Genomic DNA, 6513 nt, shown 5'->3' with positions numbered 1-6513 from the left:
CAACCACTGGTTCTACAGCATGAAGTAAGCTCAAGCAACCAAAACATTACATTCATACAGAAAGGGATTTCTCTGTTGTGGTAGGAGTTTGATTCATCAACTGTTAATTTAGCTGTTTCTGGTGAAATGTACAATATTTTGCTGCTTAATTATTTTAAACCATACCAGGTTTTTATTCACATTACTCCTTGAAACAATTAACTCCCTTTATTAATATCTATGTAGGTGTTAGGGCGAGCTTCCCAACAAATGAACCAGCTGAGGCAGGGACTGCAGGACACTATGTCATGGCCACTGTTGGAGGCCAGGCCAGATGTGGTTCCAGTGGTTTTCCCACGTCAGTCTATGGCTAAATGCAGTGCTCAGGTATTTTGATCCATGTTGTTAGAGATACATTGCTGATTTAAATCCTGCTCTGTCATGGCAGTGTGCGCAAATGAATATTTAGACTTTTCTCTTTGGCGCCAGTGTATGGAGCTGCCGACGCAGCAGAGCAGCTGAGGTCAGCTGGATCTAACCCGGACCTTTGTTGCTCTGCACAGGCGCCATGGGAGGAAGCCAAAACCCACTGTGCACACAACATGGCTCATAGCGGTTTTAAAATTGGCAAAGTATCCCTAAATTAATCTGTTTTGCTTTTGTACTGTTCAATTCATTTATATTTTTCAATTATTACATTTAGATGGTTCTAGACAACATCATCTGGCCTGGAGAAGAGAAAAAGGAGGATGACAATGGATGCTCTGTTGCAATCCAATGCAAAATGGCTGGCTAACTACGTCACTTTGTGGAGACAGGTACATCATTTTTGTGCTTTCCCAGTTGTGTGCATTTTGGATCTACAGCTATGTTGGAACACATTAAAAGCAATAACATTTACAATAATAGTGAAAACTTAAAATAACACATGGAATTCCACAGTGATCTAAAAGGTGTGTTAAAAGAAATTTTGTATTGAGGCGTACTTGTGCCTTGATGAAAAATAAGGGCTTTAGAAAGTAATACATATGTACTGTACCTTTACTATTGTTGTGGAAGTTTTCTGTAGAGAAGGAGAGGAGAGGTTCTGGAGTGAGACTTTTGGTGCTACAAAAACATAAGACAGTAGAACAAAGTACTGAGTTGGTTTTCGGTAAATTTTAATTACCGTCTGTGGACATGTAAATGGTTAACAGTCCCACAAAGTTTACTGCAGTAACAATGTGCAGTGTCTTATACTCATTCTTCGCAAAACAACTAATTATAACACACAGACAAGTTGAAGCCTTTTTACGTCTTTCTACATCTGTCCCTTATGCCTCAAAGCTTTCTATCGGTCATTTATTGTTAGGTTACGTGAGACCCAGAACACAGAGATACAATCAGCACTCGGAAAACAGGATAACGTAAAGGTGGTTTAATGAGTGTAGCGGCAAGTCCAACTGAACAGCTGACAGGTCGGAGGGATGGTGGAAGGCAGCTCGGATGATCTGTGCGGAGAGGCAGAGAAGACAAGGTGAACACGAGGAAACACGAAACAAACACAAGAGTTAATGCTAGAGCACATAAGACAACTGATACTGAGAGCCAAGTTACCACGTAAGGGAATGTGTCAATCTGGCGACGAAGAGGTGGTCAGCCCGGGTTTGGTCCCTGGTTTCCAACGGCCAGACAGACGGTAAAGAACTTAGGAGTGATTTTTAATAGTTCCTTTAAATTCAACAAACAGATTGATAATGTTGTTAGATCGAGCTTTTTTAAACTGCGCCTTCTGGCAAAGGTAAAATTGTTTTTAAACCGTCATGACCTTGAGAAGGCTATTCACGCTTGAATAAGCTCTAGACTGGACTATTGCAATGCCCTGTATATGGGTGTTTCCCAGTCCTCTGTTGACCGTCTCCAACTTGTCCAAAATAAAGCAGCCCGCCTGTTAACGAAAAAACGAGACCACATAACTCCGATTCTTTATTCTCTCCATTGGCTCCCGTTACACTTTAGAATTAAGTATAAAATTGTATAGTTTGTTTTTAAAGCTCTTAATGGCCTTGCCCCATCTTACATTTTAGACATGCTGATTATTCGTAATTGTGGTAGGACGTTGAGGTCATCTAATCAACTCATGTTGGAAGTGCCCAGGTCAAAACTGAAACACTGGGGGGACCGCACTTTTTCGGTTTCTGGACTTAAGCTCTGGAATAAGCTGCCCAGTGAGATGCATATCATTACTGACCTGGGCCTTTTTAAATCAAGACTTAAGACGCATCTTTTAAAGTGGCGTTTGGTACCTAGTAATGTGATGGCACATTTGTATTGATTGTATTGTTTTTATTTTTTATCTTTTCTTACTTTTCTCATTCATTATTGTAATTTTTGTTAGTGGTGTATTGTTGTTTTAAATCTGTGGTTTTATTTGTTGTGAAGCACTTTGGTTCACTTATCGGTTGTTGTAAAGTGCTATATAAATAAAATACATTTACATTTACATGAATCGCAGGAGTTGATGAGGTGATGGGACACAGCTGAGCGGATGACGGAACAGGTGATGGCAGCCACGCCCCCTAGGCAGGAACGCCCTCACAGCCAGCCAGATAGACACAGAAAAACAGAGGAGAAGTAGGCCAAAGGTTGGGGGAGGACAGCTGACCACAACATTTATCTTGAGCTGCTAAAGACAACGTGGTGTCGTCTGGTCACGTATAGTAAGAAAATGTCCCTGACTCTGCAATTTATTGATAAACTTAGTTGACAACTGTGTTTTTCGGACTTCAGGGCATCAACTTTCAACTGGTAATTTTGGAAAAGAAAGCTGTAATTCTGCTTCAGGAAGGACACACACAGAATGAGTAGAATGAAGTCATACAACCGCCAAAAGCATAGTAATTGAATAATATGAATAATAATCCCTGAACATTACAAAGGATATATGAAATCATGCTTAAATATAATTTCCCCATTACACTATTTATTTGTCTAAACTAATTTTGAGCAATTAATTGCACACTCAAGTCTCATAATCATAATTTAATTGATGTAACGTTGTTTTTCTCCTCTCTTCCATGTGTGTTATGTGCCCCTATGTAAGTGACTGAAGACAAACTCAAGCAGCTGGTTAAATTCTGGGTTGGCTGGGAACTGCCCATGCAGGACATGAAAGTGGAGGTGGTGCAGGCAGACCATCCAACATCTTCCACCTGCTTCCATATCCTGCGCTTGCCTGTTTTGTACACCAATTACCAAGAGTTCCATGATCATCTGGAAGGTTGCATTGCAACAGATGAAACTGGGTTTGGACTGATATAAAGTCTAAAAACATGATTGCAAGTTCTGCTGTGTGCTATCGTTAGACCACACCACAAATGTTAAAGGATGTTTTAGCCAGTGGGGGCAGCCATTTTTGTTGCATGATAGTTTTCGATTAGTTTTACTTTTAATAAGAATCTATGCCTTTTAATATATGCATTTTTTATTGACAAAGTTGTTTTTTTACATTTACCAAGCGGTTTATATAGTGACTTCCATTGAAATTGTTGTTTTTATTTAACCGTGATAGAAGAGTTTTAAAACAAACTTCTGTGCATGTGTTCAAAAAAAAGCTTGACGTATTCAATTGCAAGCTGCCTGAAAACTGCTGATGTAGTCTACTTTAAACTCTAAATGGAGTCATTTGCTCCAGTATGTGTTTTAAGACTTAATAGTTGAACTGATATCTCTAAGTATAGTAAAATGAAACTGAGACAAAGTCTATATATACTGTATCCAAGTTTATTTACCATTCTCCAAATAGGGTCAGTGAACCACAACATAAAAACTTATGGTTTGACTTAGGAGAGATGTGAATTGGGACACACTTTTCAGCTATCACACAGAATCTGATCACATTGCAATAATAATAAAGATCCTCCCTTTTTTGTATTAAGTATTTATTTTTTTATTTTTTTAAACACAAACATTTACAAATACCAAAAAAAAAAAAAAAAAAACACAGAGCAAAAGGCCGTAACAGCTAAACTTTAAGGACAACACCCCTTGTACCACTACATTGTTTTTTGATTATATCGACTGTGTTATGTTCAGGGGGAGAGAGAGGGGGGGTTGACATGCAGCAAAGGCTGGATTCAAACCCACTGTACATGGGCACCCACTTAACCTAAAGGCTGGATTCAAACCCACTGTACATGGGCACCCACTCAACCCATTGAGCTATCTGGGTGCCCTACTCAAAGCGCTTTTACATCATACAGGATACTTTCACCATTCACACACATTCATACACTGCGTCCGAGACTGCCGTACAAGGTGCCACCTGCTCATCGGATAAACACTCATACACATTCACACACCAATGCGCAGCACCGGGGGCAACTCGGGGTTCAGTGTCTTGACATGGGACTGCAGGGCAAGGGATCGAACCACCAACCTTCCGATTGGCAGGCAACCGCTCTACCACTGAGCCAACCCGCCCTCATTTGTAATGAGTAAATTTGCTTCTAACATCCCTAGTGGCCCGGCCAACTTTTGAAACTATATTACACCATTTCTCCTTATCTATTTCACACCCTAAATCACTTTGCCATATTAATCTAAGACTCTCAGTGCTCACACTTTGTTATTCCATTATTCCTCCATACTTTTATTAAGTGGGAACATACTTTGCACACTGCTCCTTAGTTGTAATTATTTCCAAAATTCACCCCTTCCCTCCAAAAGAAATTGATCCACTAGCTCCTGATATGACTTAAAAACTGCATCCTTATATAGATCATTGATCACACATATATCTTTCCTCTGTTTGGATCAGAGGGTAAAAGGCCAGTACTCTCCCAGTCAATCAGATGGATGTGCAAATCCTGTAAGACCAGCAGTAATTATTTATTGTGCCATAACTCCATGCTGTGCTGAGCATATTTCAGAAATGCATTCTTCCTCACTGTACTCTTCTGATTTGTGCTGTAGTCCCATGTGCCACAGTTGGTTGGGAGTGAGATTTCTCTCAGTTGAAACGGGATGATTCTCCCAGCAATCGGTGAACACATCAAGTGGGGAATAAACACATAGTGGCAGCAGAAAAGGTGAGCACGACAGGTCAAGAAAACCATCCTCCTCCAGCTGGTGCAACAGATTGTAGAAGAGACACGTGACCTCTCTAAAGACATCTCGCCAGAGATGTTGAATTCTGTTTAAAGAACAATAGAGGTAGTGATAATCAGTTGACGGCATGCCATTTAATAATAGCATTCCAATCTTACACATTTATGTGTGTGTTCTCGTGGTTACCTCTGATTATGCACACTTTTTCCCACAATGAAGATTTCTCCCAGCTCCTCAAACCGAGAACATAAGGCGGGCCACATCAACATTTACCACCCCATGGTCTCCCCAAACCCTTATAGGTGACGTTTGTCATAGTTAAAAGGTATGCATTGTTTTCAATTTAATGAAGAACCTTTACCTTTGTGGTAAGCTATGCTTCTCAACTGCTTCATTGAAGAAGGCAAGGGTAGTGGAGGCCTTGTTGTTATCAGCAACACCAAGATATATAATCTGTGAGAATAATACAGAAAACACTCCATCACACCCTAAACCACACATTTTGATTTAGGTACATAAGATTCATTGCTTGAGGGATCTCAGACTGGCTTGGTAGTGCACTAAGTACAACCAACTCCTGCAAACAAATTATCTCGAGGTAATCTAAGTCTTGAGGGGCACTATTGAGGGCACTTGATAGTCTGGTGTAGAGCCTGGTCAATAAATGATCGAGCAGCCTTTCTTAGAGGGGAAAACAATCAATGTGTTACAATAATGTATGTAACACTATGTGTTAATAAATCAGTAACAATTCCACATTAGGTGGACAATTAATTGTCTCAGAATTCACTTCATTACTTTTTCAAACAAATTGTTTTAATGGATACATCTTAATAATAATAATAATAATAAATTTAATTTATAATGCACTTTATATTTGCAAAAATCTCAAAGTGCTACATGGTAAAAAAAAAGAAAAGTAAGTGATAAAATAAAACACATGGAGAGCATGAAAATAATAAATATAAAAATAAACAAAAACAATGTAGAAAAGGGGCAAGAGATCAGTCATAAGCTCTCCTAAAAAGGTGGGTTTTAAGGCCACGTTTAAAATCATCCACAGTCTGTGGTGTCCTCAGGTGGTCAGGGACAGCATTCCACAGTCTGGGAGCCGCTGAGCAGAAAGCCCGATCTCCCATAGTACGGAGCTTTGTCCTGGGAGGTTTCAGGAGATAACCTGAGGCAGATCGGAGGGTCCGGGTAGAGGTCTGAGGGGTGAGAAGTTCCTTGAGGTGGGGGGGGCTTCACCGTGGATGCACTGATGGGTGAGGAGGGAGACCTTGTACTCAATCCTGAGAGACACAGGAAGCCAGTGGAGAGATTTGAGGATGGGGGTGATGTGGTCGTGTTTGCGCACCCTCAACAGGATCCTAGCAGCGCTGTTCTGGATGTACTGTAGCTTTTGAAGGCTTTTCTCAGGGATCCCAGTGAGGAGCGCATTGCAGT

At 40.4% G+C, this 6513-nt stretch overlaps 1 long non-coding RNA gene across 1 annotated transcript; it reads left to right on the top strand.

The window, feature by feature from the left end:
• The first annotated feature begins 230 nt into the window (after positions 1-230).
• Positions 231-3340, top strand: LOC116676251 (uncharacterized). Its single transcript, XR_004328619.1, has 3 exons — positions 231-366; positions 683-797; positions 3062-3340. It is a non-coding gene; the product is annotated as an uncharacterized LOC116676251 (long non-coding RNA).
• The last annotated feature ends 3173 nt before the right edge of the window (positions 3341-6513 follow it).

The sequence above is a fragment of the Etheostoma spectabile genome, unplaced genomic scaffold (assembly GCF_008692095.1).
Source record: "Etheostoma spectabile isolate EspeVRDwgs_2016 unplaced genomic scaffold, UIUC_Espe_1.0 scaffold00002923, whole genome shotgun sequence".
Lineage (NCBI taxonomy): Eukaryota > Metazoa > Chordata > Actinopteri > Perciformes > Percidae > Etheostoma > Etheostoma spectabile.
Note: the sequence above shows the minus strand (reverse complement) of the source record. Positions and strands in the feature narration are given on the sequence as shown.